The sequence below is a fragment of the Onychomys torridus genome, chromosome 1 (assembly GCF_903995425.1).
Source record: "Onychomys torridus chromosome 1, mOncTor1.1, whole genome shotgun sequence".
Classification (NCBI taxonomy): domain Eukaryota; kingdom Metazoa; phylum Chordata; class Mammalia; order Rodentia; family Cricetidae; genus Onychomys; species Onychomys torridus.
The window spans coordinates 64,664,179-64,675,804 of NC_050443.1; the positions used below are offsets into that span (position 1 = coordinate 64,664,179).

General features: G+C 44.9%; 1 protein-coding gene across 2 annotated transcripts in view; it reads right to left on the bottom strand.

Moving 5' to 3' along the window:
- Zfand6 (zinc finger AN1-type containing 6) overlaps positions 1-732 on the bottom strand; it is a 73,650-nt gene extending 72,918 nt beyond the window's left edge. For both annotated transcript variants that reach the window (XM_036194438.1, XM_036194424.1), the window contains exon 1: positions 525-732. The gene's annotated coding sequence lies outside the window, so the exon portion shown is untranslated. The remainder of the gene's footprint in view (positions 1-524) is intronic.
- Between the last annotated feature and the right edge of the window lie 10,894 nt (positions 733-11,626).

The following is an 11,626-nucleotide window of genomic DNA, read 5'->3' on the forward strand; positions in this document are numbered from 1 at the left end:
CTGGTTTCAAAGTGGCGTTTAATTTCGTTTTTTCCGGAGCCACTAGGTGCTGACGGCAGAGCACGAACGGCTTGGAGGTGACCCCAAGGCCCCAGCTCCCGCACCCGGGTGACAACTCCGGACGATGCCGGCAAATCACAGAGCTTTGATAGAGTTAAATTGACTTCAGACGCCACACAACCGCGGAGCTTGTTTACGCCTCAAACCGCGAGAAACTTGAAAACGCTCTCGGGAGGAGCAGAGAGATTGGAATCTAGGAGACTCCCTCGGAGTCTTCCGCAGCCTCAGCCCACAAAAGGGACGTGGGGGGCGGGGGGGGTCACAGCTCGGCTGGCCTCCGCTGCTCCAAACCGGCCCCAGGCGCGCCCACCACGACCCCCAGCGCGCGCCCGGGGAGCCCGGGACCGCGCCCCGCCGGGACCGCGCCCTCCGCTCGCCACCGCGAGGCCACCTGCTGCGCCGCCCGCCGCTTCCGGCTCCCAGGCCGCCCGGAGGCTGCGGCCGCCGCTGCCCGCGCTCCTCACCTGGCGGCGGCCCTCTCCGCCCGACGCGCTGCCGCCGCCGCCGCCTCTCGCCGCCGCTGAGTGAGGACAGGTGAGGCCTCCGAACCCCCCACTCGCTCCGGCCCGCCGCCGCCGGCCCTCCGTCCGCTGTTTATTAAACTTTTCTGTTTGGCTGCTCGGCCTGTGACGCGGCCTCCGGGGAGCGTCCGCGATTGGTTCGCTACGCGCGCTGACGCGGCAGTCCCAGCCCGCTGCCTAATTATGACCGGCCCGGGCGGGGCCGCGGGCCGGCGGCGGCGTGGGGGCGGGGCTGAGGCTCGGAGAGTGCGACTATTGGCCAAGGCGTTGGAGGGGCGTGGCTCGGGGGGCGGGCGACGACGCTGCTCTTTCTTCGTCCACACCCCTGCCTCCTGGAGGTCTGCGGGCTGCGTTTGCTTTCTCATTTGCCGCCGCGGGGGCGGGAGGGTGCCGCGCAGTCTTTGGGGTCTGAGAACGTAGCTCGGGAGTGGCTGCCCACGTCGGTAACTGGTCTTCACCTGCGTAGTGTGAGCGGAAATCTTGAGCTTCTATTGACCCGGTCCCCAGGAGACCTGGTGGGCCAGAACAAAGTCCAAGGTCTGAGCCCTGCCCTCCCCTGAGCCAGGACTTACCCAGAGCCAGACTGGGGGCGTGTGTGTAAAGCACACCCGCACGCACGGACTCTAGAAGTCCCCTGGACCATTATCTTTTGCGGAAGCGTGGGTTCCAGTCTCAGCTACCCCTGCACAAGTCGTGCGGTCTTGGGGGAGGGGGGGCTCGGGAAAGCAAGTGTGATGTTGACTTCCCTGCCCAAGCAGAAGTGCCAAAGCCCTGTCTTTACATGCAATTCTGTTATTTTGTTAGTGGTGGGGTTGTGCTTTAATTTTGACGTTCTAAAATGTTTATTTTGGTCACTGCCCCCTTACCTATTTTCCTGAAGTTTCTGCTCTACTCTTACAGTTAGTGGGGCTCACGGGCGCATGATTGGGATACAGCTGACCTTTTGTGGTTTGGGCTGCTTTCTATGGGCTTGTAGAAAGAGAGGATAGTTGGAGTAGAGGACACAATGGAGGTCAGGAAGAATTCTAAGACGAAGAGGTAACCTTTGAAAGATTCGGACGACTTCTTGGAAAACCAAAGGACACACTCCCTGAAGAGAGCGTGAGAGAAACACGGTGAGGTGATAGACAAGCTTCTGGGCCAGGGTATTCTAAAATAAACCGCTAAAGCTAAGCCTGGCCCCGCCATGGTGGCCCATGCCTTTATAATTACAGCATTGGGGCAGGCATATCTCTGAGTTCGAGGTCAGCCTGGAGTACCTAGCAAGTTCCAGGATGGCCAGGGCTACTTAGTGAAACCCAGCCCCAAATAAATATAAAGCTAAACCTACTGCAAGAAATCAAGCAGAAGGACCTTACCCAGCTCCTAAGTGTATTCTAGGGGTGTTTTTGAGAAGCATTCAACTTCCATTCAAAATTTATATTTAGGGCTGGAGCAATGGCCCAGCGGTTAAGAGCACTTACTGCTCTTGTGAAGGACCTAGTTTGGGTTCCCAGCGTCCTTATGGTGGCTCACAACCTTCAAAACACGAATACACTTGAAAATAAATCTTTATGCTGGGCGGTGGTGGCGTATGCCTGTAATCCCAGCACTTGGGAAGCAGAGGCAGGCGGATCTCTGTGAGTTCAAGGCCAGCCTGGTCTCCAAAGCGAGTTCCAGGAAAGGCGCAAAGCTACACAGAGAAACCATGTCTCGAAAAACAAAAACAAACAAACAAAATCTTTAAACCAGGTGTGGTGACTCATGCCTTGAATCCCAGCACTAGACTAGGGAGTCAGAGGCAGGTGTATCTCAGTGATTTCAAGGCCAATCTGGTCTACAGAGTGAGTTCCCAGACAGCCAGGGCTGTGTAGAGAGACCTAGTCCCAAAACAACAAAACTCACTCTCTCTCTCTCTCTCTCTCTCTCTCTCTCTCTCTCTCTCTCTCTCTCTCCATCTCTGTCTCTTCTGTCTCCCCTCTCCACCACCACCCCCCAAGTCTTAGAAACAGTAGACTAAACCACCCAGAGATTTTGCCCAAGGGGATGATCTTTAATGGTGGAGATAAGGCAATAAGGCAGACTGGGGTAGGTGGCTGTTTTGGGTTCAATTATGGTGTTCTTAAAAGGTCAAAGTGAATAGTTTCTTTAGTGGGAAATGAAAAATGAAAACCTCTTAGAACTGAGAAGGAAAGGAAAGGGGAGATCCTCACAGCTGAAAGATGCAAGTGGCAAGAGTCATTTTGCAGCCTGGAATTCTTCCAGGGTTCACTAATTTCTGGCCATTGGGTAGAAAAACTGTATGAGAAGAATGTAGAATTTTGTCTGGGGCTTCAGTTGTTGCTCAGGCACATTTTCACTTACTATGTTGAGCCATGTCTAATCTTACCAGGTCCTCAGTTTTCTACCCACTGAGTGAGTAGACACAAAGATTCTCCACCTCTGCAGAGTTAATTCTAATGGAGGACATGCAAATAAACCTGAGAGCAGACATCTGTGTGTTGTGAATTATAAGCTGACCTAGATGGAGAAGGTAACCATCTACCTGGAGGCTTGAAGGCTGTGGCACCAAGCACAGTAGTCAGGACAGGACCCGTTGGGAAGAGGAAGTTTGATCAAAAGTATAAATGGTGAGAGAGTCCTGGGGAGGATTCCAGTGTGTGAGGAACCATGAGCACTATTCTCAAGCCAGGAACATCAAAAGGGCTTCTGTTGGGGAGGATGAGGAAGTTGTGAATCAGGTGAACCTGTGAGGTTTTGTATATACTGTGGCTCTTACTGTAAGTTAAATGGACTAGCCCAGGGCTTTGAACAGAAAAGGAACAAGGAACACTTTTAGATTTAAAAAGATAATTCTATGTTAAAAGTAGTCCCCAAAGCACCAATGTTAGCAGCGGGAACCTCATATGGGAAATTCTGTCTGACTCCATTTAAGAGATGATGGGGACTTACACCAGAGAAACAAGGGAGGCCACAGGAAGAGACCAAATTCTGGGTAGATTGGACAAGTAGAGCCAATGGAGTTTCCTGGTACGATGCTACATTTTCACTCACGTCGAATGTGGAGTGAAAGGGAAATGAGTCGGGTGAGATTGCGTTTTGGCTTGTGCAGCTGAGAGGTAGAGCAAGAGAGATTGGAGACTACAGCACATCCAGGCAGAAGCTTGTAGGAAGCTGTCTGACATGTTTCATCTGGAACCTGTAGATGAAGGGACCCAGCTGGAAGAGGTAGGAGGTCCTCGAGGATACCCTGACCTCTAGCCCCCCTTCATGTCTTTCTCTGATTTGCGTTTACACTGAGCGGAAGCTCCTCCACCACATGTTCCCACCACCACATCATTTGGTCCTGGTGCACAGGTCCAAGACATCATGAACTGAACCCTCTGAAACCGTGAGTCAAATTAAATCCTTCCTTGAACTGTTTGTGTCAAGTGTTTGGCCACAGCAATGAAAAGTAACTAATAGAATCTTCCTTCTTTCCAAATCTTTTCCATACTCCAGCCCTAGGCAACTACTAACTGAATCGTAACATGATACATGGATACTTTCAGGATGACGTTCACAAAATCTATTTGTGTGGTATTTTATTTGTGTGAGATTTATTAGTATGAAATCTCTCCATTTTTTATGTAGGCCTCATTGTGTCCCATCTGTTTGGGTACACTGTGTATTTATTTTCATTGAATTTTAGGAAGCCTTTAATTTCTTTCTTGATCCATTTTTCATTCATTAGTAATTTGTTCAGTTTCCATGAGTTTGTGAGCTTTAATTTTTGTTATTGATATCCAGCTTTAATCCATGGCTGTCAGATTGGATGCACAGTGTTACTTCAGTTTTCTAGTATCTGTTGAGACTTGCTTTGTGTCCAAATATGTGGTCAGCTTTGGAGAAAGTTCCTTGAGCTGATGAGAAGAAGGTATATTCTTTTGTGGTTTGGGTGGAATGTTCTTCAAACATCTGTTAGGTCTATTTGGTTTATAATGTCAATTAGCTTCAGCTTTTCTCTGTTTAGTTTTTGTCTGAATGACCTGTCTATTGATGAGAATGGACATTGAAATCACCCATCATCACTGTGTGAGGGTCACTATGTTATTTAAGTGTTACTTTTAGGAACATGGGTGTATATCGAGATCCTAATTAGTCTTAACAATAAAAACCCGGAATCATTTATCCAGGGTGAAAGCTGAAAGATCAGAGAAGCAGAGTAGCCAGTCACCAGAGACTTTTTACCTCTATGAAATCTCAGACCAAAGAGGGCATCCTGTCTCTAAGAATCCTCAGACTGAATGGGGCACGTCCTGTCTCCTCCAGCTCTATATTCCTGTCTCCACCTCCCTAGTGCTGGGATTAAAGGTATGAGCCACCACTGCCTGGCCTCTATGGTTAACTAGTGGCTAGCTCCACCCTCTGATCTCCAGCCAAGCTTTATTATAAACAAGATATGACACAACATGGGTGTCCTTGTGTTTGGTGCCTAGATATTAAGAATTCAAGTGTTCTCTTGAATTTTTCCTTTGATAAGTATGGAGTGTCCTTCTCTATCTCTTCTGATTAATTTTGATTTGAAGTCTGCTTTGTCAGATATTAAATGGCTACAGTAGCTTGCTTCTTAGATCCATTTGTTTGGAACATTTTTTTCATCCTTTACCCCGAGGTGATGTCTCTCCTTGATATAGATAGATGTGTTTCTTGGATGCAGCAGAAGGATGGATCTTGTTTTTGCATCCATTCTGGGTTTTTTTTACTGGGCAGTTGTTACCACTGATATTGGGAGATATCAATGAGCATTGTTTGTTAATTCCTGTTATATATATATTGTGTGTGTGAGTGTGTGTGTGTGTGTGTGTGTGTGTGTGTGTGTTTCCCCTCTTTTGATTTGCTGGTCTGGGATTATTTATTGTCAGGTGCCATTCTGGGAAACAAGAAACAACTTTGGAACTCATGGAAAACAACTCATGGAATAGCATAACCATGGTGGGTGAGCCTTAGAAAATCAGGGCCCTAAGGACTGCATTTCCTGAGGACCTCATGCTGTTACTGAGCATAGCTCTGCTTATTGCCCTTGAGGTCACCACATCCCTCATAATCCATGGGATGTATGAAAACTCAGGGGGTTTTTAACCCCTCTCTGGGCAGTGTTACTGGTACTTACAATAATAGTGATTGACTTTTTCACAGCATTGCTGCTGGAGCAGATTAATGATTCAACCACCACGCTTAGACATGTAGATTATTAGTAAAGTTAGGTTAAGATGTTTTTGTTAATGACTTTGATGTAGAAATTTTTGAGGAATAATTTAAAGTTTAGAAAGGCACACTTTTATGTTGGGAGCTGTGTGGCCTAGTTTCAGACCAGTACAGAGTACTTGTCCAAAAGATCTGCAGATGAGACAAAGACCATGGGGACAGTCTTACTTGGCAAGCACCAATGACTTTGGGACAATGCAGAATACTGCTGGGACCATGTGGCCTGCACACTCTCTTTTCTCTCATAATATTGATGATTCCCTTGGTGATTTTTAGTGTCACATTGTCAGTCTTGCATGGGATAGATGTGATCATTCCCCTAAACCCCATTTTTTTTCTCAAATATTTTCCTCGAAAATACTTTGGGAGCTGATGCTTCTCAGGTTTCTTGACTGGGGAAGCCAGCTGTCACTCCAGACCCTGAGAACTGTTCTGATTCAGTGCTGACAGGATCGGAGGCAGACCCCCCCCCCCCATTTCTGTTAATATGTTTTGTTAAGTTTTGAGGAATATTGTTGTTCTTAAAAATGCGTGCCTATGTTATCACCTTTTAGTTTTGTAAAGACAGATGTACCTGGCTCAATATTTGTCCAAGCTAGAGAAATGATGTGTTGTTTTGGTTTAAAGATGTTTTAATGTAAAAGTTGGGGAAAAAACGTATTAGACGTATTTGTTTTTCCAGAGGTTAAGGTTGAAGGGTGGGAAAACATGTTTGTTAGTATGGAAAAAACGTGCTTGTTTTTGAAGTATAAATAAAGATGGCTCAAGCTATTTGTGGCTGTCAACTTGTGTGACACTCAGCTGGTGGTTGACAGTTCATTTCTTCCCACTGATGCCCCTTTTCCATCTCAGGACCCGAACCTGGGCTGCAGCAGGACCATGGCACTTTTAATAGGGACTCGTTGAGGTTAGGGAACAAGATCAATAGCAGCCTGGCTGTTACTAGCTGACGTAAATGCTCAAGATGGGTTGGTGACCAAAGGCCATGATTCATTTCTTGTACCCAGTTTTGCTCTTGGCTTCCTGATATGATTTAATAAAAAAAAAAAAATTGTTGATGAGTAAGTATGTACTCTGAGGACTTAAAGTATAAATGACCGATGTTTTATATATATAAAAGTTTAGATTTATGATTCTTTTAAGATCTTTTGTAAAATTACTTTTTGTGATAAATAATAAAGTAATTGATCTTTTCTTTGTAACCACAAACAGCTGTCTGATAGTAAAAAAGAAACTGGCTGAAATAAACTTGGCTTGCTTCAAACTTTGCTATAATCCATTACAAAAGAATCATTGCAGCTAGGTGGTGGTGGCATATATCTTTAATCCCAGCACTCAGGAGGCAGAGGCAGGTGAATCTCTGAGTTCAAGGCCAGCCTGGTCTACAGAGTGAGTTCCAGGACAGCCAGGGCTGTTACACAGAGAAATCCTGTCCCATCCCGTGTCCCTGTGACACCCCCCCTCCTCTGCTGCCAAAAAAAAAAAAAAAGAATCATTGCTTTGGGATGAAGATGTTATGGTGGGAAAATTAGTATAATTAAAATGTTTAACTGCTTGTGGGCTTCTCAGGAAAACATGTAAGTTGTAATCATAATGTGATTTCTTTACATTTAAAGATCTTAATTTATTTTTGGAAAACGTAACTTGTGGTTGTAAGGTAATCTTTTCTTGCATAGAAATTTTTTCTTAGGAGAAATAAGAGAGGAAGGAAAACATTTGGGAAGAGATTGAAGGAGAAAAACTGGAAAGAAAAAGAAGAAAGACAACAGGGTAGAAGAACAGAACAGCAGACAGAGGGAAAAGAAGAATGAAGCTTTGCCCCGCAGATAAAGTTCCCGTGTGTGTCTGTGTGTCTGTCCAGCAGTTCGCCAATTCCACGCCTCCTCTTTAGTACCTGACCTGCTGTGGCCTGGTTCCCTCTGCAGTTTATTCATTGTGTTTGCTTGGGTGTTGTTAACCTCTTTAGGTTGGAGGTTTCTTTCTAGTGTCTTCTGTATCGCTGGATTTGTAGATAGACATTGCTTAAATTTGGTTATATCATGGAATGTCCTATTTTCTCCATGTATTGTGATTAGGCATAGTATTGGGCAAACTTTGCTGGGATAGTAGCCTGGGCTGGCATCTGTGGTGTTCTAGAGTCTGTAGAACATCTGTTCAGGCCCTCCTGGTTTTTTGGGTCTCCATTGAGACATCAGGTGTTATTATTAATAGATTTATATGTTACTTGGTCTTTTCCCCTTGCAGCTTTTAATACTCTTCCTTTTTTTTTTTTTTGTTCTGTACATTTAGTGTTTTGATTATTATATGCTGAGAGGACTTTCTTTTTCAGTCCAATCTATTTGGTATTCTTGTATGCTTCTTGAACTTTGGTGGGCATCTTATTTAAGTAAGAGAAATGTTCTTCTATGCTTTTGTTAAAAAATATTTTCTGTGCCTTTAACCTGGGTATCTTCTCCTTCCTGTATTCTTATTTGAATGAAAAAAAAATGAGAATATGATGCTCTCAGGTAAGGTTGGCGGAGGTTTACTGTAGCTATGAAAGACAAAACAACTTGAGGCATCTGGAAGCATCCAGACTAAACAGGGCCAGCAGATTGAACCAGGCTATGAGAGGAGAGAGAAGGAGGAGAGGGAGAGAGGAAGAGAAGAAAGAGGAGGGGGTGAAGCTAAGAGAGGAGCCAGGGACCAAGTGTCCAAGAGGAGAACCAAAAGGCCAAGAAAGCATGTAGCCAAAAATGGCTGTTATATAAGGAAAAGAGAAACTAGGGGAAGGGAAGCAATGCTCAGGGGCTGGAGAGGCTCAGGATAGGGGGCAGGGTATGCTAGCCAGGGTGACTCTGTAACAGGTACTTGGCAATATTGAGAGATGCTGGGAGAACCTGGTGGCCAGCATCCACTTTGATACATTAAATAGGCACCTCAGTTAGCTATTTGTCCTGGGTTTCTTTGGAGACTTAACACTATTATTCTTAGATTTGGTCTTTTTGTAGTGTTGCTTATTTCCTGGATGTTTTGTGTCAGGAGTTTTTAGATTTGACATTTTCTTTGACTGAGGTATCTATTTTCTCAATTATATCTTTAATGAGTTTCCCTTTCAGATTCCTAAATTTTTCTTTTTCTAAAGCAGGGTCTCACTATGTAGCTCTGGTTGTCCTGGAACTCACTCAGTAGACCAGGCTGGTGTGGTGATAGTTTATTTGTGCTCTAACAAATAAAGCTTGCCTGGAGATCAGAGGAAAAAGCCAGCCATTTAATATAGTGGTCAGGCAGTGGTAGCACACACCTTTAATCCTAGCATTTAGGTGGCAGAGATTCATCCGGATCTCTGTAAATTCAAGGCTACACTGGGAACAGAGCCAAGGATGGTGACTTACACCTCTATAATCCCAGCACTAGTTAACCATAGAGGTCTGGAGGTCTGTACAGACAGACAGGAAGTGATATAGCTGGGTGGAGAGAGGATGTAAGATGGCAGGGCACAGAAAGGTATGTAGACCTGAGTATACAGGAAGTAGCCCTCTCTTGGGCTGAGGATTTTCTCATGGTAAGAATGTGGCTGGCAGGGCCAGGACTTATCCCAGGTGCATGAACTGGCTTTTTGGAGCCCATTCCCTGTGGTGGGATACCTTGCTCAGCCTTGATACAATGGGGAGGGGCTAGGCTCTCCTTCAACTTGGTGTGCCAGACTTTGTTGACTACCATGGGAGGCCTTACCCACTCTGAGGAGTGGATGGCGGCAGAGTGGGAGGGAGGTGAGGAGGCGGGAGAAGGGGAGGGAGGGGGAACTGGGGTTGGTATGTAAAATGGAAAAAATTTTAATAAATAAATATATTTTAAAAAAAGCATGTGGCTGGCTTATTTCTGTTTCTCTGATCTTTCAGCATTCACCCCAATATCTGGCTCTGTTTTTTTGTTTGTTTGTTTTTGTTTTGTTGTTGTTGTTTTTTAATAAGACTGTTTAGCAATTTGTGTCACAGGCTGGCTTCAAACTCACAGAGATCTGTCTGCCTCTGCCTCCTGAGGGCTGGGGAGTAAAGGTGTACACCACTAAACTCAGCCTCACATTCCTAATTTTTTCATCTCTGAATTTCCCACAGTTTGGGTTTTCTTTATCTGTTTCCTCTTTAAGGTCTTGAAGTGTTTCATTCATTTCCTTTCACTATTTTGTTTGTGTTTTCATAGATTAAGGGATTTTATTCATTTCCTCTTTAAGGACATCTATCTTATTCATAAAGGCTATTTTAAGGTCTTCGCCTTGTGCTTCAGCTATTTTGCAATATTCAAGGCCTCTGTGGTAGGATTGCTGGGCTCTAGTGGAGACATATCGTCCTAGTTGTTATTTTATTTTTTTATGCTGGCATCTGGGCATCTGAGTGGGGGAAGATTGTAATTCTAGGTGCTGATACCTTGTCTTCTTGTCTCTGTTGGTGAGTGTTTTGTTTCTTGGTTTCTGTTGCCCTCTTTTTTAGGAGAGTGTGGCAGCTGTGTGCTGTCTGGTAGAAAATTCTTTCTGGATCCTGAGTGGAGTGGCCACTAGGGGAGTCAGGTTAAATACGTTTCAAGGTATTGGGAGGTGACACTGAGGACTGGGGATGGACTGGGGGAGGGGGTGCGACTGAGTGGGTCCACAGGAGGCAGGGAAGTAGTGTATTCCACTAGGATCTGCTTAGTTCCCAAGGCATGGGGCAGAATAAGGAGAGACGGCCACAGGTGGTCTGCTACAGAGCTGAAGGAGAATGAAGATCTGTAATTAACCTACCTGCTTCCCTTGGTAAGATCTTTTTTTAACCATTTTAAGAACTACCAGGATGATTTCCATAAGGATCTTACACTTTCTATCAGTAAAACAATTCCAGTTTCTCCACATAACTCACCAACACTCATTTTTTTAGCCATCCTGGTGGATATGAAGTGATTTCATATCATTGTAGCTTTGCTTTGCCTTTCTCTAGTGAGCAATCATGTTAGGCATTTTCTTTCACATAGTTATGGACTACCTGTATAATGCCTTTGAAGAAATGTCTTTTCAGATCTTGCCGCCTTTTACATTAGATTATGTCGGGTTGTTTTGTTTTGTTTTATTTTGAGACAAGGCATCTTGTATTCCAGGCTGACCTTGCAGCTAAGGGTAATCTTGAACTTCTGATTGTGATCCTGGAAGAGCCTTGGTACTCATGTCCAATTTATATGATGCTGGAGGTTAAACCTAGGGCTCTGTGCATGCTAGGTAAGCAGTGAAGTTAAATCCCTAGTCCTTGGGGTTATGTTTCTTTGGTTATTGATTGTAAGAGTTTTTACATGTTCTGAACACAGATTCCTTTTCAAAAATACAATTTTCAGATATGTTCCTTATTTTGTGGGTTGCCTTATCACACTTGCTTAATTGGATCATTTCAAGTTTAAGTAAACCTCGACTCATCCTTCTCTTAGGGCCTTCACTGTCCAACATCCAGTTAGTCACAGATTGGCTGGTTCTCCTTTAAAGTGTCAGAAGTATACCCTCACCACCACTACCACCACCACCACCCTGTAAACCTTGCTATTTCTCACCGGAGGTAACGTAGCCTCTGACTCCTATTTTCTATCCCTGACCCCCACATCCACACAGCTACTTCAGTTCCTTCCAGAAGGAAATACAGAACCACATCCTAGCAGGTCAAATCTCTGCTATCCCTTATATTGTTCCAAAAGTAATAATATCTAGGATTTTTTTTTTAAAGCTTTAAATTCCACATCCACAGTCTGGGTCCAGAAGGAGTCTCTCCTGGAAGTCAGCAGATCTGTTTCTAGTTAACCTCCCGGACCCCAGGGTATTATTC